The sequence below is a fragment of the Amblyraja radiata genome, chromosome 30 (assembly GCF_010909765.2).
Source record: "Amblyraja radiata isolate CabotCenter1 chromosome 30, sAmbRad1.1.pri, whole genome shotgun sequence".
Classification (NCBI taxonomy): domain Eukaryota; kingdom Metazoa; phylum Chordata; class Chondrichthyes; order Rajiformes; family Rajidae; genus Amblyraja; species Amblyraja radiata.
The window spans coordinates 1,479,177-1,505,946 of NC_045985.1; the positions used below are offsets into that span (position 1 = coordinate 1,479,177).

At 47.6% G+C, this 26,770-nt stretch overlaps 1 protein-coding gene and 1 long non-coding RNA gene across 2 annotated transcripts in view; both read left to right on the top strand.

The window, feature by feature from the left end:
• Positions 1–20,072, top strand: part of LOC116990086 — a 29,442-nt gene extending 9,370 nt beyond the window's left edge. Inside the window, exons 2-4 of the long non-coding RNA XR_004416406.1 lie at positions 7,083–7,115; positions 15,283–15,309; positions 20,063–20,072. This is a non-coding gene — a long non-coding RNA (uncharacterized LOC116990086). The remainder of the gene's footprint in view (positions 1–7,082; positions 7,116–15,282; positions 15,310–20,062) is intronic.
• Positions 1–26,770, top strand: part of LOC116990070 (butyrophilin subfamily 1 member A1-like) — a gene marked incomplete at its 3' end in the record, with an annotated part of 338,852 nt that overhangs the window by 39,681 nt on the left and 272,401 nt on the right. The gene's annotated exons all lie outside the window — the stretch shown is intronic.

Here is a 26,770-nt window from a genome sequence, read left to right on the forward strand (position 1 = left end):
GGTAAGTGTGAGAGACATCGTACCCAACTTTAGAATTCCAAACGTGAAGCGAAATGAAGGTAAATAGAAGCGAGAGCTGAAGGGACAACAACAGTTAAAGTGCTTGGTAAACATTGGCCGTGCAGATATCCGAATTGAAAATATTGGGAATTATCGCGTTTGCTCACTGCATTTCATCAACAGTAAGGCATTATTTGTGTTTTTTCTGGATTCCTTTGGTATCTAAAAATTCTCAGAAGCGATAAATCTGGCTGTAAATTTTTCTTCAGATGCGTTTTCATTTTGTATGTAAAACCCCACTTGGGAACCATGGGCGATTAAAAAAATTTACAGCCAGATTTATCATTTCTGAAACTTTTTAGATGCCATGACCCGTCCTGTTGCTACGCTACACCAAGTGGATTACACGCGATGAACTGCAGGTAGGCACTTACCATTGTTTCCAACATAGCCGACCCGTTAAAACCCGCCGAAAATGTCAATTTTTAGCTGTAAATGATTATGGAAATCGGGATAAGCGTGAGAGACATTTATCCTACTTCAGAATTCCAAAAGTGAGGAGAAATTACGGTAGATAGAAGCGAGAGCTGAAGGGACAACAACAGCCGGAGTGCTTGGTGAACATTGGCCGTTTGCTCACTGCATTTCATCAACTAAGGCAATATTTGTATTTTTTCTTGATTCCTTTGGCATCTAAAAAGTTTCAGAAGTGATAAATCTGGCTGTAATTTTTTTAATCCCCCATGGTTCCCAAGTGGGTTTTTACAGAAAAATGAAAACGCCTTTGAAGAAAAATTTACAGCCAGATTTATCACTTCTGAGCCTTATTAGATACCAAAGGTATCAAGAAAAAACACAAATGATGCCTTACTGTTGATGAAATGCAGTGAGCAAACGCAATAATTCCCAATATTTTCAATTCCGATATCTGCACGGCCAATGTTTTCCAAGCACTTTAGCTGTTGTTGTCCCTTCAGCTCTCGCTTCTATTTACCTTCACTTCGCTTCACGTTTGGAATTCTAAAGTTGGGTACATGTCTCTCACACTTTCCCCAACTTCCACAATTTTTATTCAGCGCATAAATTCAACATTTTGGCGTTTTTTAACAGGTAGGAAAGTACGTTTCTTGCATTAATAATATATACCGGAAGTTACGGCTGTCCTCCAGATGGATTGAGCGGCTCCGTGCGTCAAGCCCTATGGCCCAGTGACCTTACGTGCAACCCCCCTATTGTGTGTAGTTTTGGTCTCCAAACTTGAGGAAGGACATTCTTGCTATTGAGGCAGTGCGGAGTAGGTTCACAAGGTTAATTCCAGGGATGGCGGGACTGTCAAATGTTGATAGAATGGACCGGCTGGGCTTGTATATTCTGGAATTTAAAAGGATGAGAGGAGATCTTATTGAAACATAAAAGACTACTAAGGGTTTGAACACGCTAGAGGTAGGAAACATGTTCCCGATGTTGGGGAAGTCCAGGACCAGGGGCCACAGTTTAAGAATAAGGAGTAAGCCTTGAGAACGGAGATGAGGAAACATTTTTTCTCACAGAGAGTTGTGAGTCTGTGGAATTCTCTGCCTCAGAGGGCGGTGGAGGTCGGTTCTCTGGATGCTTTAAAGAGAGAGCTTAAAGATAGCGGAGTCAGGGGATATGGGGAGAAGGCAGGAACGGGGTACTGATTGGGGATGATCAGCCATGATCATATTGAATGGTGGTGCTGGCTGGAAGGGCTGAATGGCCTCCTCCTGCACCTATTGTCTGTTCTATATTGTCTATTGACAGGGCGAAACTGAGACTTGAAATTCCCGGGAGAGGTTTGTCCCAGACCCGGCCTCCGTGACGGGAGACTCAAGGAGCAGATTGTAAAGGGAGCCGGGGTCCCGGTGCGGAGCCTGGAGTCCTTTGGCCACCGGTTGCCCTCGGCCACCCCGCACAAGGTGTGACCTTTCACCCCGCACAAGGTGTGACCTTTCACCCTGCACAAGGTGTGACCTTTCACCCCCTGGTCAACAGTGAGTGGGGGTGGTGGACATCAGCAGCGGGGATGGAGGGGGAGGGGGGGGGGTGACAGCTTCGTGCCCATCACGGGTCTGTCTAACACTTCTCTCTCTCTCTCTCTCTCCCTCAGGCACTGACCCCTCCACTGGGATGGGAGTGGTTCACTGCGCTGTGTTGTTACTGAATGGGATCCTCAGCTCAGCCCACGGTAATGACCACAACATCTGGTCTGATTTCTATTTATTTATCTCATGGAGGGGGCTTCATGGAGTCAGAAGATTCATATTTTAAAATCATTCATTTTAATGCTGTTGTCCACATCACTTAATACGATCAGGTAGGAGGTGCTTCCTCCCTCTGTGAGCGATGATGGGAACTGCAGGCGTAGGAGGCAACTTCATTTTTGTGGATAATCAGGATAGCAGGAAGCAGAGAGTGGATGCTGATCATTTTTCTCTCTGGGTGGCAAGATGGAAGGAGTGGTGTCCCACGGGGATTGGTGTTGAGGCCCCAATGTTATGTAAAAAAATAATCGTGGACAACCAGTGAAAATGTTCATATCCTGGCTTCATCCCTGAATTATAAGGTTATTAGTGATAGGAGCAGATTAAGGCCATTCCACCCAAGTCTACTCCGCCATTCAATCATGGCTGATCTATCTCTCCCTCCCTAACCCCATTAGAGACATAGTCATAGAGTGATACAGCATGGAAACAGGCCATTCGGCCCAATTCGCCCACACAGGCCAACAATGTCCCATCTAAGGTACACAAAATCGCTGGAGAAACTCAGCGGGTGCAGCAGCATCTATGGAGCGAAGGAAATAGGCGATGTTTCGGGCCGAAACCCTTCTTCAGACCTATGTCCTGTGGTCCTCGATTCCCCTACTCTGAGTAAAAGACTCTGTGCATCTACCCAATCTATTCCTCTCATGATTTTGTACACCTCTATAAGATCTCCCCTCATCCTCCTGCGCTCCATGGAATAGAGACCCAGTCTACTCAACCTCTCCCTGTAGCTCACACCCTCTAGTCCTGGCAACATCCTCGTAAATCTTTTCTGAAGTTTCTCAAGCTTGACAATATCTTTCCTATAACCTGGTGGCCAGAACTGAACACAATATTCTAAATGCGGTTTCACCAATGTCTTATACAAATGCAAGTTCTGTACTCAATACTCTGACTGATGAAGGCCAAAGAGCCAAAAGCCTTTTTGACCACCTTATGTACCATCTACACTAGTCATAGAGTGATACAGTGTGGAAACAGGCCCTTTGGCCCAACTTGTCCACACCGGCCAACAATGTCCCATCTACACTAGTCCCACCTGCCTGCGCTTGGTCCATATCCCTCTAAACCTATCCTGTCCTATCCATGTACCTGTCGAACTGTTTCTTAAAAGGTTTGATAGTCCCAGGCTCAACTACCTCCTCTAGCAGCTTGTTCCATACATCCACCACCCTCTGTGTGAAAATGTTACCCCTCGAATTCCTATTAAATCTTTTCCCCTTCACCTTGAACCTATGTCCTGTGGTCTGCGATTCCCCTACTCTGGGTAAAAGACTCTGTGCGTCTACCCGATCTATTCTTCTCATGATTTTGTACACCTCTATAAGATCTCCCCTCATCCTGCTGCGCTCCATGGAATAGAGACCTAGCTTACTCAACCTCTCCCTATAGCTCACACCCTCTAGTCCTGGCAACATCCTCGTAAATCTTTTCTGAAGATTCTCAAGCTTGACAATATATTTCCTATAACCTGGTGACCAGAACTGAACACAATATTCTAAATGCGGTTTCACCAACGTCTTATACAACTGCAAGTTCTGTACTCAATACTCTGACTGATGAAGGCCAAAGAGCCAAAAGCCTTTTTGACCACCTTATGTACCTGCGACTCGACCTTCAATAAGGGATTATCTTTATTGATTCCTTAAATAATTATATTTCCAATTATTTGAATTGACCCGCAGGTGAATTTCTCGTTATTGTACCTGTGTACGGTTCTGTAGCCACTGTAGGTGGAGATGTGGTGTTGGAATGTCAGCTTGTACCAGATATATTGACCAGCGACATGGTCCTGCAGTGGAGGAAGACAGGTCTCATCTCGCCCGTCCTTGTGTACAGACATGGACACAATGACACCCTCGCTCAACACCAGGATTACAGAGCAAGGGCCGAACTGTTTAAAGATGAAGTGACCAAAGGGAACATTTCCCTCAGAATAAAGAACGTAAGAAGGTTTGATGAAGGGGAATATACATGTTCAGTTACAGTGGGAACCGAGTATGAAGGTTCTCCAGCTCAACTACAAGTTCGAGGTGAGTAAGTAAAACACCGATGATTGACGATAAATGTAAAACGAAGAGATTGTAAAGAGCGTTCACTCAACAATGTTGATTTATAATTACATAATTAAGAACTTGCTGCTGTTGTAATGTTTATATTGAGAAGTAACTTGAGTAAATGGAGAAAGGGTTTCATCCCGAAACGTTGCCTGTTTCCTTCGCTCCATAGATGCTGCCTCACCCGCTGTTTCTCCAGCATTTTTATCTACCTTTGAGTAAATGAAGGGCAGCCATGGGAATGTATTTAACTGGAGTTCCATCACATCTGTCCCAGTGTTTTTCATTGAGGGGAATGGAGAATGGATGTCGGGAAGATGCATCACAGTTGTACAGGATGTTGTTGAGATCTCACCTGGGGCACAGTGTACAGTCTTTGTCTCCTTACTGAAGGAAAAATGTACTTGCCATATGCAGCATATATGTACACACATATATATATATATATACATATATATACTCTCCCTTTGAAACTCCACCTCGTTGCGCTCATTTCCCAAATCAAGGTCAAGTATAATCCCACCGAGCGATGTATTAACTGCCTAGTGTGTCAGGAAACCCTTCCTAGATGTATCAAACAAATGCTGCCACATCTAAGTCCTTGCCCCAGAGGCATTCAAGGTGAATATTGGTTGGTTGTGGAGGATGACTTCAAATTTCCCAATATTGACCATGAGTGCTACTTCCAGGTGGCCAGATACTTGGACCCCCAGATACCTCCGTTCCACCTCACTATCCAGGTTCCAGCCGTTTACCCTGTCACTTCAGCCTGGATTTAATTACCGAAATGATGAAAACATTCTGCAGGTCAGGCAGCATCTGGGGAGAGAGAAGCAGAGTTGGCATTTCTGCTCAATGACTTTCCATTGGAACTAGAAATAATTAGAAATTGTATAAGTATTGTTGCAAGAGGTTTGAGTACTTGAACAAAATGCTGTATGGTCCAAGTTGCTATTCTTCCTGACTATTGTTATTTCTACATCTGTCACTGATGCAGCTTTGGGGAGTTTGATCCGTATTCGGTTGCAGGGATACCAGGGAGATGGAATCCAGCTCGTGTGTAAGTCCAGTGGATGGTATCCTGGACCAGAGATGCTGTGGATCGGTGAGGATGGACAGGTTTTACCACAAGCTGAAACAACGTACCATGAAGATACGGAAGGTCTTGTAAATGTGGAGCGCAACGTGACAGTAATGAGGCAATCAACAAACAAGTTCAAGTGTGTTGTCCGGAGCAGACGATTAAACATACAACGTGAGGCAATTGTTAAAATATCAGGTTTGTAAATGTTGCTGTTTGATCATTGAAGTATAAAGGTGATTTACATTCCATTGAAACCCCGACTGTCCAGAATGCTCACTGAGGTGCTCACATGTTTCCCAGTGATGATTTATCCACATCTCACTTCTGTGGGGAAATGATCACTGATTTTTAAAGACAGTTTACTATATGCGCCGTTCACTGTCTTCATTCTGCAGATGATATCTTCCCTGGAGTTCCTGACTGGGTCCTGCCGCTGGTCCTCACCATTTGTCTTCTCATTGCCGCCCACGTTGCTGTGATTTACTGGAACGTGAAACAAAACAGACGCATTAAAGGTACGTTAAACAACAGCGTAAGATGTAGGTCAGGAAATCCGGGCGGGATTCTCCCAGATTCCCACTGTAACTTCAGTGGAAAACCAGAGCACTCTGCGCGGGGCTTCCACCTTCCAGCGGTAACTGTTGCCCCTGGACAGAGTATCAGTGTCCCGGGAGGTGGGGATAATGGGGTAAAGGGGCAGATGTGACGTGTGTGTGTGTGTGTGTGTGTGTGACGTGTGTGTGTGTGTGTGTGTGTGTGTGTGTGTGTGACGTGTGTGTGTGTGTGTGCGTGTGTGTGTGTGTGCGTGTGTGCGTGTGTGTTTGTGTGTGTGCGTGCGTGTGTGTGCGTGTGTGTGTGTGTGTGCGTGTGTGTGTGCGTGTGTGTGTGTGTGTGCGTGTGTGTGTGTGTGTGTGTGTGTGTGTGTGCGTGTGTGTGTATGTGTGTGTGTGTGTGTGTGTATGAGGCGGTGCCGTGGGAGGAGATGTAACCAGACACAGAGACACTTGGACGTGTCTCTGTTTCCTGTATTTGATCTCCACTGTGGAGAGACGGATCACAGATGAGGTGATCATTTGGATCAACATCTCTGTTCACTTCCCCGTTGTCAACCTGAGCTTTCACTCACTTGTCACTTTCATTGTGTGTCCCGTCCCAGTGTGAGCTCTCCCTCGCTCTCCTGCACTGATCTAATGAGGCTGAGCAGAGGCTGGGGGACTGCCTGCCGTTGAACCCGGCATCTCGCAGCTTCCCGATTCAACATTGTCCACAACCGTTACACACAATAATCACCGTTCACATTTACCTACAACAACTGTTGGTCGTGGGTGAATGATTGAAACGTCCCCGGATCCACAGTGTATTTATTCACCTGATCCGTTCCTCGTCATTCCCCTCTCCTGCCATTCATATCTTACACAACATTTGTTTTCCCGCTACACTTGTGTCACACCTGTCACCATCTGACATTGTCCAGGCCTGATGAGACCCTGTCAATGTGAACCAGGAATTCTGTTCCTCACTGTAGCTGCCTGACCCGCGCGGAACTTCCCTCATTGTTCTGCACTTATTTCCAGCCTTGTTGGATTGACCTGTGACTCTGATAGTCATTGTCTCTGATGCTCATTGTTCAAATGTAACACTGGTTTCTCCTTCCAGAGCTGGAACGGCGCAAATCCATCGTAGAAAATGGTAAGAATTTAGTCTAGAAATATTCACAAATGAGAATGAATGGCCACACAGTGGCGCTGCTGGGAGAATTGATATCTCACAGTGCCAGAGACGAGGGTTCGATCCTGACCTCGGGTGCTGTCTGTGTGGAGTTTGCATGTTCTCCCTGTGACGGGTTTCCTCCGGGTGCTCCGGTTTCCTCCCACATCCTGAAGGCGTGCGTGTCTGTGCGTTAATTTCAGGAATGCCGCTGGTGTACAAGCCCCAATCAGCATCAATGTTGCCGAAGTACAAGTGGGTGAGAGCCTCATGTATCTCGGTGTTAATATTCACAGTGATCTGTTGTGGACCAAGATCAGAGAATCAACAGCCAATATGTCACCCAATGTCTCCACTTGCTTAGGAGACTGAGGAGATTCAGCCTGTCTAGCCGAGATCGTAATTACTGAAAGATATAGATGTAGCCCAGTCCCACACACACCACACTCCCCACACATTGTAGATGTAGCCCAGTCCCACCACACCACACTCCCCACCATTGTAGATTAAGCCCAGTCCCACACACACCACACTCCCCACCATTGTAGATGTAGCCCAGTCCCACACACACCACACCTCCCCACCATTGTAGATGTAGCCCAGTCCCACACACACACACTCCCCCCATTGTAGATGTATCCCATCCCACACACACACACCACCCACCATTGTAGATGTAGCCCAGTCCCACACACATCCACACGTACCCCCACTCATTGTAGATGTAGCCCAGTCCCCACACACCACACTCCCCCACCATTGTAGATGTCGCCCAGTCCCCACACACACCACACCCCCACCATTGTAGATGTAGCCCAGTCCCACACACACCACACTCCCCACCATTGTAGATGTAGCCCAGTCCCACACACACCACACACCCCACCATTGTAGATGTAGCCCAGTCCCACACACACCACACTCCCCACCATTGTAGATGTAGCCCAGTCCCACACACACCACACTCCCCACCATTGTAGATGTAGCCCTGTCCCACACACACCACACTCCCCACCATTGATTCCATCTACACTTCACGCTGCCTTGGAAAAGCTGCCAACATAATCAAAGATTTGTCCGACTCTGATCATTCCTTCTTCTCCCTGCTCCCGTCCGGCAGAAGGTACAGAAGCGTGAAAGCGCGCACCACCAGACTCAGGAACAGCTTCTTTCCCTCTGTTATCAGACATCTAAATGGCCCTTCCATAAGCTAGGGTACTGTCCGATTCACCTCTACCCCATTGTGGACATTGGACTTTGTCTGTGGAACTGATGTGCTACAATGCTGAGAACTATATTCTGCACTCTGCATCTTCCCCTTAGCTCTACCTAATCCATCTAAACCCCTATTTGGAATAAGGGTCTCGAACCTAAACGTCACCCATTTCTTCTCCCCAGAGATGCTGTCTGTTCCTCTGAGTTACTCCAGCATGTTGTGTCGATCATTGGTTTATTATTGCCCCTTGTACTCAGGCACAGTGAGAATATGTTGGCTGTGTCACCATATTATACATGAGTCAGATCAAGCCATATACGTCCAACATGTAGAGTACAGGGAAGAATCCCAGAATGCAGAATGTGGTCCCAGCTGTGGGACCAGGATACATATATCCCCCTCCTCAGTGACTTCCCCACTGGGTCACAGCTGTCAGTGGGTACATTAGGGACCGGAGCACAGTGATGGGCACGGGATGTACCTACACCGTGACACAGCACGGCAACACACGGAGGGATTCACACAGTGGGAGATTAAACACAGTCTAGCGACTTTAATCTGTTGCTGGAGTCCTGAATGGTGTCCCTGAAGCAAACTGTGCCTTTGATCACTGATGCGTGTTCTGATGTACTTTATTCATGGCTTATCTTTCCTGTTTCTTTATAGGACAATGGGCAACCTTTGTTCAGTCAGGTATGTTACTCACACACACTCACACACACTCACACCCACTCACTAACACACACACGCACACACACACACACACACACACACACACACACACACACACACACACACACACACACACACACGCACACACACGCACACACACACACACTCGTTAACACACACACACACACACTCACGAACACATGCACACACACACACTCACACTCACACTAACACATGCACATACACACGACCACACACTCACTAACACACACACACACTCGCACATACACACGCACATACTCACGCTCACACACACTCGCGCTCACACACACGCGCACACACGCTCACACGCACACACACTCACGCACGCACACACACGCTCACACACACGCACACACACACACACACACTCGCGCGCACACACACACGCACACACACTCGCGCGCACACACACACGCTCACGCACACGCACGCACACACACACACACACACACACACACACACACATACACACACACACACACAAGTGCAACATTCACTTGCAGCACAATTATCACCTATGGACCAGTGACGTGCGGTGAGGTCAATGACTGGGGAGGCACTGGATAGTGTCAGTGGCCCGGCCCTGCTTGTATTGGTCACCGCATCTCCCCGAGGAGAGAGAGGGGTGGAGGGAGGGAGAGAGAAGAGAAGGGAGAGAGAGAGAGAAGGGAGAGAGGAACGATGGCACGTTATAACCCACAGCTTCCCCATTCTGACAGCCGCCGCTGAACCCCGCACCATTGCCGCTTCTTCATGGCGGCCCAGTGATGTCTTGGCTCTGATAATTCGAGGGATCTAATCGGTAACAACACCAAGAGCAGCCCCGGGCCGCCACGTTCCCCGACTGCTGAAGCTCGCTAACGTGGAGGGAGACACGCCCCCTTGTGAGGCAGATGTGATCCCTGCCTCCCCTGGTGCTTTTATTACAGTTTTATGTGAGAGCAGCGAGCACAAATGTAATATATTTATACGTGAAATAAGGTACCTGGACTATGGAAGGTGAGGACATGTAATAGTAAGATTAAACGAGAACTTACCAGTTTGAAGTTTGATCTGTATTTTATGAGGAGTTACGATGAGGGATTACGTGAAGAGCCCGCTCAGCACGCATGCGCGCCATACTTCAAAGCAGCGGTGTGGAATCGCAGACAGACACAGTTATTGAAATAAACATAGTAAAGAAAAGGAGATCAGTTATCAGTTTGACCCATATTATTGAGGGTGGGAGCAGAGGGCACGTAATCCCTCATCGTAACTCCTCATAAAATACAGATCAAACTTCAACTGGTAAGTTCTCGTTTAATCTTACTATTTTACTTCGGAGTCACGTGAGTGACTACGTGAAGATTTTAAAGCTCTGTGATTTCAAACCGTGTAACAGTTATTACTTCACTCACTGCCGAAGTCCTTGAGGGAGGAAGTGTGTTATCGTAATCAACCAATGAATCTGTTTGTAGAAAAACACAACGGTATTTATTAACAATAACAAGAAAGAAATTAAATTGCTCCCCTTGGCTTAAATTAAATATTTGCAGTCTGTAAAAAAATTTCTGCAAATAAAGTAGGTTTTGCCAACGGCTTATTATAAAAGTTCGGAACGTACTTTCTTCCGACCATCCTGCTGTAGCCAGGATGTGGTCTATAGGCACGTCCATTCTTTTGGCCATCAACGTGGATGCTGCCCTGGTGGAGTGAGATTTGTACATGTTAGTGTTTATCCCAGCAGATTTTAGCACCTGCTTGAGCCATCTCGAAATGGTTTGGCTCATCACCCGACCATAAGGTTTTTTATGACTGACCCATAAGGCTTTTTCACTCCCTCGAATATTTTTGGTTGTGTCTATGTAGGACATTAGGTGGGTCATGGCACATAACCGTGGTTCTGGCGGGTTCAACGACTGGATTAGGTGTTCCTGGTCTGCTCTGTTTGATCAGTCCCTGGATAATGAAAGCGATCTGGTCTGGAGCTGTGATCATGTTGTCCAGTCGCAATAGGTGTAGTGACTGGACCCTCTGTGCAGATACAAATGCCATCAACATGAGTGTTTTGAGCGTAGATTGTTCCAGGTTGAGGGATCTGGCTGGTGGCCATCCCCTGAGGTATGTCAGGACCACACTGACATCCCATATATGGGTGTACCTGGTCTAGGGGGTTAAAGTTGTAAATACCCTTCATTAGTTTGATCACCAGCAGGTAGGACCCCATGGCCTGTTGTCCTGGAGCTTGTTTTAAGTAGGCAGACAGGGCACTTCTAGCTGTGTTGATGGCACTGTAGCTGAGTCCTTCATCGTGGTGAAGGCTCGCCAGGAATTCCAGTACGTTGGTGACTGTAGCGGTTGATTAGGTGGTCACTGTATCCAAGCAGTACTTCTCCCACTTTTTGATGCTGGACAAGTACTGTTTTCTTGTGGATGTTCGGAGGGATGCTGACATGGTGTTGACGGTTTTTTCTGACAATCCCAGTCCCAGTAACGGTCTTTTCAAAATCTGCAACCCAGGAGTTTGATTGTTTCCCTGGCACGGGTGGCTTATGCCAGACACTGGGTGTGTTAATAATTCTGGGTTACTGGGAAATATCATCGGGGTTTCAACAACCATGTCGTGGAGTAATGGGAACCATGGCTGTGTAGGCCAGTCGGGTACTATCAAATACCTGAAGCAGAGTCCATTTGTATTTCGTGTAGTACCCGGCTGATGAGGCAGAAGGGAGGAAATGCATAGAAGAAGAAATTTCCCCAATCCAGCGCGAACGCATCTACCGCTGCTGCCTCAGGGTCTGGTTCCCAAGCGACATACATAGGTACCTGGTGATTGAGCCTTGATGCAAATAGGTCGATATCTGGCGTGCCATATTGCTTAATAATTTTTGCAAACACTTTGGGGTTTAACATCCATTCGGTGTTGTCATTAAATTTGCGTGACCTGGTGTCTGCCACTGTATTTAGCTTACCTGGCAGGTAAGTTGCTGATAGCCAAATATGTCTTTCAACACACCATTGCCAAATTGTGTTGACCAATTTGTCGCATGATATCGATTTTATGCCGCCCATATGGTTAATGTAGGCCACCACCGTAGTATTGTCTATTTGTAACCAAACATGCAAGTGATGCATATTGGATGCATATGCTTTAAACCATAAAAGGCACCCAACATCTCTAGATAGTTAATGCCCAGTGTAAGTAGTAATGATGACTCTAGGTTAGTCCATCTACCACCTGTGCTGGATATGGAGTTAGTCGCTCCCCAGCCTTGAGCACTGGCATCTGTTTGGATAACTAAAGTAGGGTTAATGATGATGATAGGGCTGAAACTATGCCAACGTTTTCTGCCCACCACTGTAGTTCTGATATTGCTTCAGTGGGTAATTTCATGATACGATCATAATGACCTGCATGTCGTTTTAGTGCCTGTACCTTTGCTCTTTGTAAGTTTTGATAGTGCAAAGGTTCAAATTGTGTAGCCGGAAATGCTGCTACCATTTTCCCCAATTACTCTTGCTACTTGTCGAATCGTTGGTCGCTCGTTGACCATTAAATTGTTGCATGATTATGCCAATTCAGTTGTTTTGTCTTTTGGCAAAGTTACAGACATGTGGGCTGAGTTAATTGTGAAGCCCAAGTAGTCCATGGTTGTGGATGGCTTCAACTTAGATTTATCTGGATGTAAGACAAATCCCAAGGTTTCGAACAACTGTTTGGTAGCTGATATAGCCAATTCCATGGTCTTGCCTACTAGTAAGATATCATCAAGATATGCCATGACAATATGTTTTTGTCTTCTTAATATTGCCAGGGCTGGTTTTAGTATCTTGGTGAATAATCTTGTGGCTGATGTTAACCCATTGGGTAATGCTTTAAACTGCCATTGCTGCCCCATCCAGGTAAATTTCAGGTATCTGCGATGATCCTTGTGAATGGGTACTGAATAGTAAGCATCTTTGAGGTCAATGCTTGCCATGAAGTATCCTTTGGAAATCAGTTGTTTGGCAGTAAGAAACGTTTCCATTTTGAAATGTACATATTTAACAAACATATTAGTGAAGTTAAGTCAATGATGATGCGACACCCACCATCTTTTTTAGTTTTAGTGAATATATTGACACAAATTCCAAGGGTTCATGTTTGTTTTTTCAACGATACCCTTAGTGATTAGTCTCACCAATTCAGCTTGTCCCTCTCGTTATCTTTAACTGAGAGGGAAAAGACCCTCTGGGGTGAATGTTGAACTGGTGGCAATTTTTCTAGTATAAATTGTAATTTGTATCCACTAATGCTATTGAGTATATACTTGTCACTCGTGACAGACTCCCATGCTTCCTTAAACAGGTGTAATCTCCCCCCTGTTAATATTGCGCCCCTACTTTCTATATGCTGGTTGGAACCAGACCCACCTACCTCCATGGTCATGGGTGTTTCTTCTGTCTCTGCCCAGACCAGCGAGTCTTGCGCGTTGTCTGGCGTGGCGGGTGATGTTTGCGGGTGGTTGCATTTTCCATGTGGTCCGCTCTGAGCCTTGGTCTAAAAAAGACTTCGGTGGTGATATGCGGACCCCGAGCTTTCACCAGTCCCATAGGGTAGACAACGGACTGGTGGACGCGATGGGGCTCTGCCGCTTGGGTATTGTTGTTTTGGGTTTGCTCGTCCCGGGGCCTGCCCTCATGAGACCGAAGTTTTAGAGGCCTCTTCCATATCCTTGACTTTTCTGTATTGTCCACAGAACGAGCAAATGATGTGATGGCTGACGTCAGGAGCCTGAGGATCTGCTGCAGTTTCAGCTCCTGATTTTGAATATTTGTCCCAACGTGCCCCCAGATTTGGCTGTTGACAGCCGGCACTTTGAGTGATTCACAATTTTCAGGAGCTGTGTATAATTCTAAGACCTCATTAACCACCTGCTCCTGTAGGGGCCTGTTGGAAAGGTGGTTAATGCTGGCCGCTAGTTTAGGCTCTAATGGCCTTCCTGCACGTGGGGCTGCCGCGTAGCAGTCCACCACACCCAGCAGCTCTTCCTGTTCCTGCACCCCTGGCATACTCCCGACTTCTTCAGCCAGCATCCCCTCTTCCTGACCAGCCCAGCCCTGGTCGCCAAAGCTGCCCTCGGATGAGGGGGAAGCGATGGCCAGTGCACAAGGCACTGTGGAGGGAGTGCCTGAACTCCCCCTACGAGAGCGCCCCTCACGCAGCGATTCTCGCTGGAGCACCTGCTCCAGGAGCCGCTCCAAGCGGCTCAAGCGGCTGTCTCTCCCCCGAGCGGGTGGTGAGACGTCCCCGTCCGACGAATCGGAAACCACCGGCCGGATGGTCTTCCTGGTGGCTTTGCATCTAGTCCGCTGCTCAGGCGCTAGCGGGACTGGGCTCGGCCCGGTGTCGGGGATGGCGGAGCGCCCGGTTAGCGGTCCTACCGCCTCCTGCCCCCCACTGATGGAACGCTCCTCCGTTGGAGTCGAGCGGGGAACGGATTTCTTCAAGAGCCTTTTCTTGTTCATATTCATGCTGTGGAAACAAAGCAGAAGGCTCTCCTTGCCAAAAGAAAACCGACCTCAGAGTAACTTACCTGACAGTCCGTCTTTTAAACTGTAGCGGGAGCGGCTGACTCCCGCTGCGGCCGCTGTTGCACTGCTGAACGTAAAATGGCGCGCATGCGTGCTGAGCGGGCTCTTCACGTAGTCACTCACGTGACTCCGAAGTAAAATGAAGGGGTTTTACACGCATTACATTGGTGACAGACATAGAGATAGTAACAGGCACATGCTTATTGCCCGCGCTCCATACAGTTTCTGAGTGGTGGCGCAATCAGAGGAGGCTCAGCTCGTCGTGATGTTGACTATAAAAAATGATTCGATTCATATAGAAATGACATTTTTAACACAGATCAGTGAAAAAATATTTATATTTTATTTTGTTATTATTTTCTTACTTTTCTTAACAGCTATTTTCATTGGGAGTGTGACAGGTACGGGTCTGCCTCCCTTGACCACACGTCCCTGCTATGGACTGTATGTAGTGATACTGCACGGGGTCTATCAGGAGCTTCTTGCTATAAAATTAATTGGAGATTAGATTACAGACAGTTCTCTTCATATCAGCCTGAAGAAGGGTTTCGGCCCGAAACGTCGCATATTTCCTTCGCTCCATAGATGCTGCTGCACCCGCTGAATTTCCCCAGCAATTTTGTGTACCCTCTTCATATCAGTCTTGTTTGTTGTTTCTGTTTTCAGGGTGGAAAAGGATACGAGGCCACCAAGGTAAGATCTTGGTTTGTGTGTGTGCGTATGTGCTGTGTGTGTGTGCGTGTTCGCATGTGAGTGTGGTGTGTATGTGTGTGTAGTGTGTATATGTGTGCGTCTGTGTGTGTAGTGAGCATGTTTGAGTGAGTGTGCGTGCGTGTATGAATGTGAGTGTGTGCGTGAGCTTGTGTTGTGTATATATGTGGGTGTGCGTGAGTGTTTGGTGTGTATATGTGCGTGTGTGAGTGTGTATATGTGCGTGTGTGTGCGTGCGTCTGAGTGTATGTGTGTGGTGTGTATGTGTGTGGTGTGTGTGTGGTGTGTATGTGTGGTGTGTGAGTGTATGTGTGTGGTGTGTGTGCGTATATGTGTGTGTGTTGTGTGTGCGTGAGCTTGTGTTGTGTGTGTATGTGGGTGTGTGTGTGTATGTGGGTGTGTGTGTGTTGTGTGCGCGAGCGTGTTTGAGCGAGTGTCTGTGTGTGTGTGTGTGCGCTTGTGTTGTGTATATATGTGGGTGTGTGTGTGGGTGTTTGTGTGAGCTTGTGTTGTGTATATATGTGGGTGTGTGTGTGTGAGCTTGTGTTGTGTATATATGTGGGTGTGTGTGTGTGAGCTTGTGTTGTGTATATATGTGGGTGTGTGTGAATGTGTGTGGTGTGTATATGTGTGAATGTGCGTGTGTGTGTGTGAATGGGTGTGCGTGAGCTTGTGTTGTGTATATATGTGTGTGAGTGTGTGTGGTGTGCATGTGTGTGCGTGAGTGTGTTTTTATGTGGGTGAGTGTGTGTGAATGTGTGTGAGTGTGTATGTGTGGGTGTGCGTGAGTGTGTATGTGTGGTGTGCACGAGCGCGTTTGAGCGAGTCTGTGTGAGTGTGTGTGCGTGAGTGTGTGTGTTGTGTATATACAGTGGCTTCCAAAAGTATTCATACCCCTTGAACTTTTCCACATTTTGTCACGTTACAACCACAAACGTAAATGTATTTTATTGGGATTTTATGTGATAGACCAACACAAAGTGGCACATAATTGTGAAGTGGAAGGGAAATGATACATGGTTTTCTCATTTTTTTAAAAGTACTCAACCCCCTTTACTTTGATACCCCTAAATAAATCCAGTGCAACCAATTGCCTTCAGAAGTCACCTAATTAGTAAATAGAGTCCACTTGTGTGTAATCTAATCTCAGTATAAATACAGCTGTTCTGTGAAGGCCTCAGAGGTTTGTTAGAGAACATTAGTGAACAAGTAGCATCATGAAGCCCAGGGAACCACCAAACAGGTCAGGGATAAAGTTGTGGAGAAGTTTAAAGCAGGGTTAGGTTATAAAAAAAATCCCAAGCTTTGAACATCTCACGGAGCACTGTTCAATCCATCATCCGAAAATGGAAAGAGTATGGCACAACTGCAAACTTACCAAGACTGGCCGTCCACTTAAACTGACAGGCCGGGCAAGGAGAGCATTGATCAGAGAAGCAGCCAAGAGGCCATGGTAACTGGAGGAGCTGCAGAGATCCACAGCTCAGGTGGGAGAATCTGTCCACAGGACACCTATTAGTCGTGCACTCCACAAATCGGGCCTTTATGGAAGAGTGGCAAGAAGAAAGCCATTGTTGAAAAAAACCATAAGAAGTCCCGTTTGCAGTTTGCCACAAGCCATGTGGGGCACGCAGCAAACATGTGGAGGAAGGTGCTCTGGTCAGATGAGACCAAATTGAAATTGTTGGCCTAAATGCAAAACGCTATGTGTGGCGGAAAACTAACACAGCACATCACCCTGAACACACCATCCCCACTGTGAAACATGGTGGTGGCAGCATCATGCTGTGGGGATGCTTTTCTTCAGCAGGGACAGGGAAGCTGGTCAGAGTTGATGGGAAGATGGATGGAGCCAAATACAGAGCAATCTTGGAAGAAAACCTGTTAGAGTCTGCAAAAGACTTGAGACTGGGGCGGAGGTTTACCTTCCAGCAGGACAACGGCCCTAAACATACAGCCAGAGCTACAATGGAATGGTTTAGATCAAAGCATATTCATGTGTTAGAATGGCCCAGTCAAAGTCCAGACCTAAATCCAATTGAGAATCTCTGGCAAGACTTGAAAATTGCTGTTCACAGACGCTCTCCATCCAATCTGACTGAGCTTGAGCTATTTTGCAAAGAAGAATGGGCAAAAATGTTAGTCTCTAGAAGTGCAAAGCTGGTAGAGACATACCCCAAAAGACTTGCAGCTGTAATTGCAGCGAAAGGTGGTTCTACAAAGTATTGACTCAGGGGGGCTGAATACTTTTGCACGCCACACTTTTCAGTTTTTTATTTGTAAAAAAATGTGAAAACCATGTATCATTTTCCTTCCACTTCACAATTATGCACCACTTTGTGTTGGTCTATCACATAAAATCCCAATAAAATACATTTACGTTTGTGGTTGTAACATGACAAAATGTGGAAAAGTTCAAGGGGTATGAAAACTTTTGCAAGCCACTGTATGAGGATGTACGTGAGTGTATGAATGTGTGTGTGTGTGAGCGTGTGTGGGTGAGTGTGTGTGTGGGGTGATGATATTGAGATTTCCCGTCCGAGAGCCGAAACTTAAGTCAAGACTTTGTCTTATAAGTATCTACAAGTACTCTCATGATAAGAGGATTATACTGTGCCAACCTATATCTCAAAGACTACTTCACTAATCTAGTCACAGCTGAAGGGGGGTCAAATGATACTTGATAGACAGGCAAATGATACTTAAAGGGTTGACCGTGGAGATGGAATGGCAAAGATTTAAGGATCGCATGGATGAACTACAAAAATTGTTCATCCCTGTCTGGCGAAAAAATAAAATGGGGCAGGTGACTCTTCCGTAGCTAACGAGGGAAATGAAGGATAGTGTTAAATCCAAGGAAGAGGCATATAAATTGGCCAGCGGAAGCAGCAAACCAGAGGACTGGGGGACATTTAGAATTCTACAGAGGACAAAGGGGTTAATTAAGATGGGGAAATAGAACATGAAAGAAAGCTTGCGGGAAATATAAAAACTGTCTGTAAAAGCTTCTTCAGGTACGTGAGGAGGAAAAGATTAGTGAACACAAATGTAGGCCCCTTACAGTCAGAAACTGGTGAATTTATAATGCGAAACAAGGAAATGGCAGAACAGTTAAACAGGTACATTGGTTTGTCTTCACTAAGGAAGACACAAACAATCTCCCAGAAATACATGCGGACCAAGGATCTAATGGGAGCGGGGAACTGAAGGGAATCCACATTATTCAGGAAATGGTGTTAGGTAAACTGTTGGGACTGAAGATAGATAAATCCCCAGGACCTGATGGTCTGCATCCCAGAGTACTCAAGGAGGTGGCCTTAGAAATCGTGGATGCATTGGTGATCATTTTCCACACCAACCAGCGATCCCCACATACTAATACTATCCTACACCCACTAGGGACAATTTACACATACACCAATTCAATTAAACTACATTCCTGCACGTATTTGAAGTGTGGAAGGAAGGAGAAAACCCCACGCGGGTCACGGGGGAGAACGTACAAACTCCACACAGACAGCACCCATAGTCGGGATTGAACCAGGGTCTGCGGCGGGTCAAGCGATGTAAAGCAGCACCACCGTGGCCGCCCTGGCATTTAGGAGGTCCTACTGCAGTTGTCCTGGTGGGACCACATCTGGAGTATTGTGTGCAGTTTTGTTCTCCTAATTTGAGGAACGACATCCTTGCTATTGAGGGAGTGCAGCGTAGGTTCACCAGGTTAATTCCCGGGATGGTGGGACTGTCATATGATGAAAGAATGGGTCGACTAGGGTTGTATTTACTGGAATTTAGAAGGATGAGAGGATATCTTGTAGAAACATTTTAAAAGTCTTAAAGGATTGGACAGGGTAGATGCAGAAAAAAATGTTCCCGATGTTGGGGGAGTCCAGAACCAGGAGTCACAGTTTAAGAATAATGGGTAGGCCATTTAAGACTGAGATGAGGAAAAACGTTTTCACGCAGAGAGTTGTGAATCTGTGAAATACTCTGCCCCAGAAGGCAGTGGAGGCCAATTCACTGGATGCTTTCGGGAGAGAGTTAGATTTAGCTCTTAGGGCTAACGGAATCAATGGATATGGGGGAGAAGGCAGGAACGGGGTACTGATTTTGGATGATCAGCCATGATCACATTGAATGGTGGTGCTGGCTCGAAGGGCCGAATGGCCTACTCCTGCACCTACTGTCTACGTTTCTATGCAACAATCTGAGTTTAGCAAAAAGCATTTGTGCCCGTGAAGTGAACAAGCCTGTGTGTGTGTGTGTGTATGTGTGTGTGTGTATGTGATTCTGTGTGTGTGTGTGATTCTGTGTGTGTGTGATTCTGTGTGTGTGTGTGTGCGTGTATGTACACAACACACATATGAATATGTATATTACGAGTAAAGTATTTTGCTGTACCCCTTCCCCTGTCTCTACGGAGGGAGTAGAGGGAAGCATGAGAATGAAGAAGTGTCCACGTGTGTTGCCTGACCCACGGACTTCCTCCAGCTGTTTGTTTTTATTTCTCACCGTTCTCCCGCTTCCCGTCCACTTCCACCCCAATTAGGAAACTCCGTGAAACATGTTTTAATCCATGGGATGTTGGTGGGTGGGAAAACGTCGGGATATCGTCCAGTTATCCGCCCGCCTGTGCCTGAGGCCGAGCGGCCTCTCCCCCGGTCCCGGGGCCCCGCTGCCCGAGTCTCCCCCCGACCCCCGGGGACTCTCTGATTCTCTGCTTCTCCCCCCCCAGTCTCCGTCACCCTGGATGTGGAAACAGCGCATCCGTGGCTAGAGGTGTCTGAGGATCGGAAGTGGGTGAGACGGATCCGGACCGTGAGGAGTCTCCCTGACACCGGGAAGAGGTTTACAGGCTTGTGGTGGGTGCTGGGATCGGAGGGATTCACATCGGGGAGACATTACTGGGAGGTGGAGGTGGCGGGGAGTCGAGTCTGGAGTCTGGGAGTCGCCGCAGAGTCTGTGGAGGAGAGGAAGAGAGTGGTCACACTGACCCCGGAGACTGGAGTCTGGAGCATCGAGCTGTGGGATGGCGGGTTTGATGCAGTCACATCCCCTCCATCCCCTCTCCCCGCCCGTCCCATCCCCGGGAGGGTGGGAGTTTATCTCAGTTACAAGTCCGGGACAGTTTCATTTTACGACGCGGACACCAATTCACCAATTCCCATCTCCACACCTTCACTGGGAATAAATTCACGAAGAAACTTTATCCTTTCTTTGGGCCTTGGATGAAAACCAGTGGCTGAGAATCTGCTCCAGTTCAGCTCCGGGCGTGTAAAAGGGTCGGGTCCCGGGACCGGCGTCAGGAGCGGGCTCAGGGGCTGTGGGGCAGAAACCCGGTGGACAACAGGTCGGCGCTGAACGAACGGCTCCTATTTAATCCCCAAATTCCGTGTCGTGAAAACCCCAGTGAGCGCGGAAATAAAACCAGGGGGAATGTAAATGTGGCCTTGCCGAGGCAGCATGAAGTGTAGATGTGTACAAAATCATGAGAGGAACAGATCGGGTAGATGCACAGAGTCTCTTGCCCAGAGTAGGGGAATCGAGGACCATAGGACATAGGTTCAAGGTGAAGGGGAAAAGATATCTGAGGGGTAACCTTTTCACACATGGTGGGTGTATGGAACAAGCTGCCAGAGGAGGTAGTTGAGGCTGGGACTATTCAATCGTTTATGCAACAGTTAGACAGGTACATGGATAGGACAGATTTGGAGGGATATGGACCAAGCGCAGGCAAGTGGGACTAGTGTAGAAGGGACATGTTGCCCGGTGTGGGCAAGTTGGGCCGAAGGGACTGTTTCCATACTGTATCACTCTATGACTAAGGCAAGGCAAGTTTATTTGTATAGCACCTTTCAACAACAAGGTAATTCAAAGTGCTTTACATAAAACATTATAAGCATTGGAAAGAAACACATATAAAATGACATTTAGATGTAAAACGATTATTAGATTATTCAGTTAAAATAATTACTAAATTAAAAGCAATCAAATAAAATATTTAAAATTGAATAAAACCAGGAATAGAAGTTACAGTGCTATATAGGTAATTAATAAATTGTATTGTTTACTGAAAGGCAGCGGCAAACAGAAAAGTCTTCAGTCTAGATTTAAAAGAGCTGAGAGTTGCAGCAGACCTGCAGTTTACTGGGAGTTTGTTCCAGATATGTGGTGCATAAAAACTAAATGCTAAGAGTCAATGGAAGTGGAGGTTGGTTTGCGCGATGGTCTGGGCTGTGTGCACAGCTCTCAACTGTCACTCATTCCTCCTCTCCATAGATGCTGCCTGTCCCGCTGAGTTACTCCAGCATTCTGTGTCCTTCTTCAGTGTAAACCTGCATCTGCAGTTCCTTCCTACAGATAAAATGCTTTCTGCGGCGCATAGAGTACTAGTGTGATACAGTGTGGAAACAGGCCCTTCGGCCCTACTTGCCCATACTAGCCAACATGCCCCATCTACACTAGTCACAGAGTGATAGTGTGGAAACAGGCCCTTCTGCCCAACTTGCCAACATGCCCCATCTACACTAGTCACAGAGTGATACAGTGTGGAAACAGGCCCTTCGGCCCAACTTGCCCACACCGGCCAACATGTCCCAGCTACACTAGTCACAGAGTGATACAGTGTGGAAACAGGCCCTTCGGCCCTACTTGCCCACACCAGCCAACATGTCCCACCTACACCAGTCTCAACAAAGCTCTTGTGGCGGCCCCTAGTGGTGAGCCACGCACTGTACATAACCTTCGGCTCTGGGTAGACAATAGACAACAGGTGCAGGTCCAGGCCATTCGGCCCTTCATGTCCTGGTGACCAGAGGTGGTGGTCACGGGTACCCCTGGGGTTATTTAAGGTGATAATCACGCGCGCGCGCACGGGTTGGTGAGTTTTGTTACATATTTAAATTTTTTATTACACAAATACTTTTATTCAAAAACTAAAAATAAAGATACAATATTAACACAATCAAAGGCTGCCTATGTTGACAGTTCATCAAATTAATATGACGCCAACTTTATCAACAAACACTCGACCTCCCGCGGCGACCAGCATTCACGGACGGTCTCCAGAGTCCCCGTGGACACCTCGTGTGTGTTCCCTCTCCACACACTGATGGTAACAACAGCGAGGTGAAGCTGCATCCTCCACTCTGCAACTGTGCTCTCTGCCAGCTTCCATCCGTGGCTGTATCCTCAGCCACTGGTCCCCCTCCCCGGGGAACACACACACATATATATACACACACTCACATATATAGTCAAGTCAAGAGAGTTTGTTGTCATGTCTCCCAGATAGGACAATGAAATTCTTGCTTGCTGCAGCACAACAGCATATAGTAAGCATAAATACAGAACAGTTCAGTGTGTCTACATAGCATAGACCATATATATACACACACATAAATAAACAGATAAAGTGCAATAGGCTGTTATAGTTCAGAGTTTGTTTGAGTTGAGTTTAATAGCCTGGTGGCTGTGGGGAAGCAGCTGTTCATGAACCTGGATGTACCAGATTTCAGGCTCCTGTACCTTCTACCTGATGGCAGTGGAGAGATGAGTGTGTGGCCAGGATGGTGTGGGTCCTTGATGATGCTGGCAGCCTTTTTGAGGCAGTGACTGCAATAGATCCCTTCGATGGTGGGGAGGTCAGAGCCAATGATGTACTGGGCAGTGGTCACAACTTTCTGCATTCTTTTCCGCTCCTGGACGTTGAAGTTGCCGAACCAAGCCACGATGCAACCGGTCAGCATGCTCTCTACTGTGCACCTGTAGAAGTTCGAGAGAGTCCTCCTTGACAAACCGACTCTCCGTAATCTTCTCAGGAAGTAGAGGCGCTGATGTGCTTTCTTTACAATTGCATCAGTGTGCTGGGACCAGGAAAGATCTTCAGAAATATGCACGCCCAGGAATTTCTTGACTCTTTCCACCATATAAACGGGATTGTGGGTCCCTATCCTACCCCTTCCAAAGTCCACAATCAGTTCCATGGTTTAGCTGGTGTTGAGGGCCAGGTTATTGTGCTGGCACCATTTGGTCAATAGGTCGATCTCACTTCTATACTCTGACTCGTCCCCATCAGGGATTCGTCCCACAACAGTAGTGTCGTCGACGAACTTGATGATGGAGTTTGCACTATGTCCGGCTATGCAGTCATGAGTATAGAGTGAGTACAGCAGGGGGCTGAGCACGCAGCCTTGAGGTGCTCCCGTGTGTGTATACACACGCACACGAATATATATGCACACATACGTACACAAATATATATAAATATACATACACACACACATTTATACACACACATATATGCACACACACATATATATATACACACACATATATATATATACACACACACACACATATATATATATATATGCACACACATTTATAGAAACACAAGTAAATACATATATATATATACGCACACACACAGTCGCACAAACACATATCCACACACACACAACTCTATATACACACACAAATATATACGCATGACTCGCTCTCATATTCCTTTCGCTTGCATTTGTCTTTCGCGTGGTTGAAGTGGAAAGGCTGAGCGCCCTCAGAGCCACAACTCCCTGTCCTGAATCCACTGTTTCAATTTAAAGATTTAATGGGAATCTGAGAGACAGCTTTTCCACACAGGTGGGTGTATGGAACAAGCTGCCGGAGGAGGTCCCTGAAGCAGGTACTATAACAACATGTAAAATATATTTGGACAGATACATGGATTGGAAATGTTTAGCGGGACATGGGGCGAACACAGGCAAACGGGACCAGTGGAGGTGGGCAGGCAGGGGCAAGTTGGGCCGAAGGGCCTGTTTCTGTGCTGTGTGACTCTATGACTCGGATTCAGTGTGAGGTTGTGGATTCTGAGATGAGGATCATGAATGTAAATAAACAACGGGGTGAAAGAAAGAGGGTGAGAGGAATTGGTTAATAGATTAGCAAAAGCTGACACTGACGGAGAGCGTGGACAAACGACAACTGTTGTACACTTTTGTTTGGGAATATTCTAGACAATAGGTGCAGGAGGAGGCCATTCAGCCCTTCGAGCCAGCACCGCCATTCAATGCGATCGTGGCTGATCATCCCCAATCAGTACCCCGTTCCTGCCTTCTCCCCAGACTCCGCTATCTTTAAGAGCCCTATCTAACTCTCTCTTTAAAGTATCCAGAGAACCGGCCTCCACCGCCCTCTGAGGCAGAGAATTCCACAGACTCACAACTCTCTGTGAGAAAAAGTGTTTCCTCGTCTCCGTTCTAAATGGGTTACTCCTTATTCTTAAACCGTGGCCCCTGGTTCTGGACTCCACCAACATCGGGAACATTCTCTCCCCCCCCCCCCCAATACCGTGACAGCACTCGGACAATCCTCAGTCGCGGGTTTATTTTAAATATAAGACTTTATTAAACGTTAAGTTAAAAGTCACAAACTGGAGCGGAGCCACAGAGGGGGGGGGGGAGGCGATTGATGCTGACACTCCCTGAGGAGGGGGTGGAAGGGAGAGGGAGGTCTGTGTAGGGGAGGGTGGGACAGAGGGGGTGTGTGTAGGGGAGGGTGGGGTGGGAGGAGGGGAGAGGGGGGGGGGATGGGTGGGTTAGAGGACACCCCCATTTGAAGGCCACTATCTTCCACCGCTTCTATCCAGTGTTTGGTACCTGCTTCCAGCAGCCACTGGTTGTCCTCCAGGATGAACCGAGCCACAGCCTGGTCTATGCCGGTCACTAGGGCGAATTGGGCGCAGAGACTCTCACGGCAGCGGCACAAGGCCTCAGACGGCCCGGGACTCTTGCACTGAGGCTGCTCCGTGGCCGGAGCTGCAGCGAGCGACTCGCCAGCCCGGCAAACACTCGCCAGCCCCAGAACCCCGTCCACATCTGCCCCCCGCCGCTGCTTCTGCTTCCATCCCTCCCTCATCCTCGGCTCTCCAACACCCACGACCAGGTTGTTCACAGCACAGCAGCTGCAGCCCCCGGTTCCGCGGCCCGTGTCCATTTCTCTGGACTCCATCTGCCATGATTCTCAGTCTGAAATAGGATCTCGACCCGAAACGTCACTCTGTAGCGGGACCTATTGGCTAAACTGTGTATTAGAGAAATTAGTGTCTGAAGAAGGGGTTCGGCCCGAAACGTTGCCTTTTTCCTTCGCTCCATAGATGCTGCTGCACCCGCTGAGTTTCTCCAGCATTTTTGTCTACCTGTGTATTAGAAAACCCTCGTCAGAGGCCGGGTCTGTCACGTGACAGGGTTGGCGCGCGGGCTTTTGACAGTTGATGGTTGGCGGTTGGCAGTTGGCGGTTGGTGTTTGACAGTTGACGGTTGGTGTTTGACGGTTGGCAGTTGACGGTTGACGGTTGGCGATTGGTGTTTGACAGTTGATGGTTGACAGTTGATGGTTGGCGGTTGGTGTTTGACAGTTGACGGTTGGTGTTTGACGGTTGACGGTTGGCGGTTGGTGTTTGACGGTTGACGGTTGGTGTTTAACGGTTGACGGTTGGTGTTTGACAGTTGACGGTTGACGGTTGGCGGTTGGTGTTTGACGGTTGACGGTTGACCAGCTGGTGCTCTTCGCGTTAACAAGAGCTCAGAAACGGTTTTCCCTCGACCAGATACCCGTGCAGTTTAAATGTTGTTTTTACAATAAAACTATTTGACTCTACCCGTGTGGTCTCGCTACAACCTATTCCTTCTCTCCAACACATGCTGCCTGTCCCGCTACATTGGTCACCCCGTCGGTCCTAACGTTTCCGGACCCGCTGTTATGGACGCAGCCGATGACCTCGACGCCAACCCGGCCCAGCAAAACGTCACGGCCTCAAGCCTGGTTCCTGCAAATCGAGGCCCAGTTTCAGCTCCGACACAGTTACATTGCCGCCGGTTTAACCAGGTATTTCTACATGGATCAAGGAACCTCTCCTTACCTCTAACAAGCGCCGGCCGAAGGCAAGTACGAGGGCCTCCAGGATCCTGCACATGGACGGCCTCGGCGTGAACTGATGAGGGAAATGTTGTCGCTGATGGACGGTGACCGGCCTCGGCTTCTCTTTGACCAGGCGTTCGGCAGCGACTACACCGGCCCCCCTGCAAGTCGCCGAGGGAGCGGACGAGCTGTGACAAGACAAGCAGCAACATGGCGGCGCTTCCATCAGCCGGGTATCTATCTGCGGCTCCACCATTCCACCGACAACACAACGACGCAACCGGCAGCAGCGGATACCGGTTAATTAAGTGGCTTTTTCACGGGGCGACTTGACTCAAGAGTGAACCGGAGTTTAACATCGTGGGAACCTCGTGCGATAACAGTACGGCATTCGTGGACCACCGTGGCGCTAACGGCAGGTAGTCGTGTATCTTGGTCACTCCGGAGAAAATTCAAGAAAGTTTGAATTTCTCCAAGAGTGACTTGAGCAGCATTGCAACATTGTATGAACATAGTGGCCAGT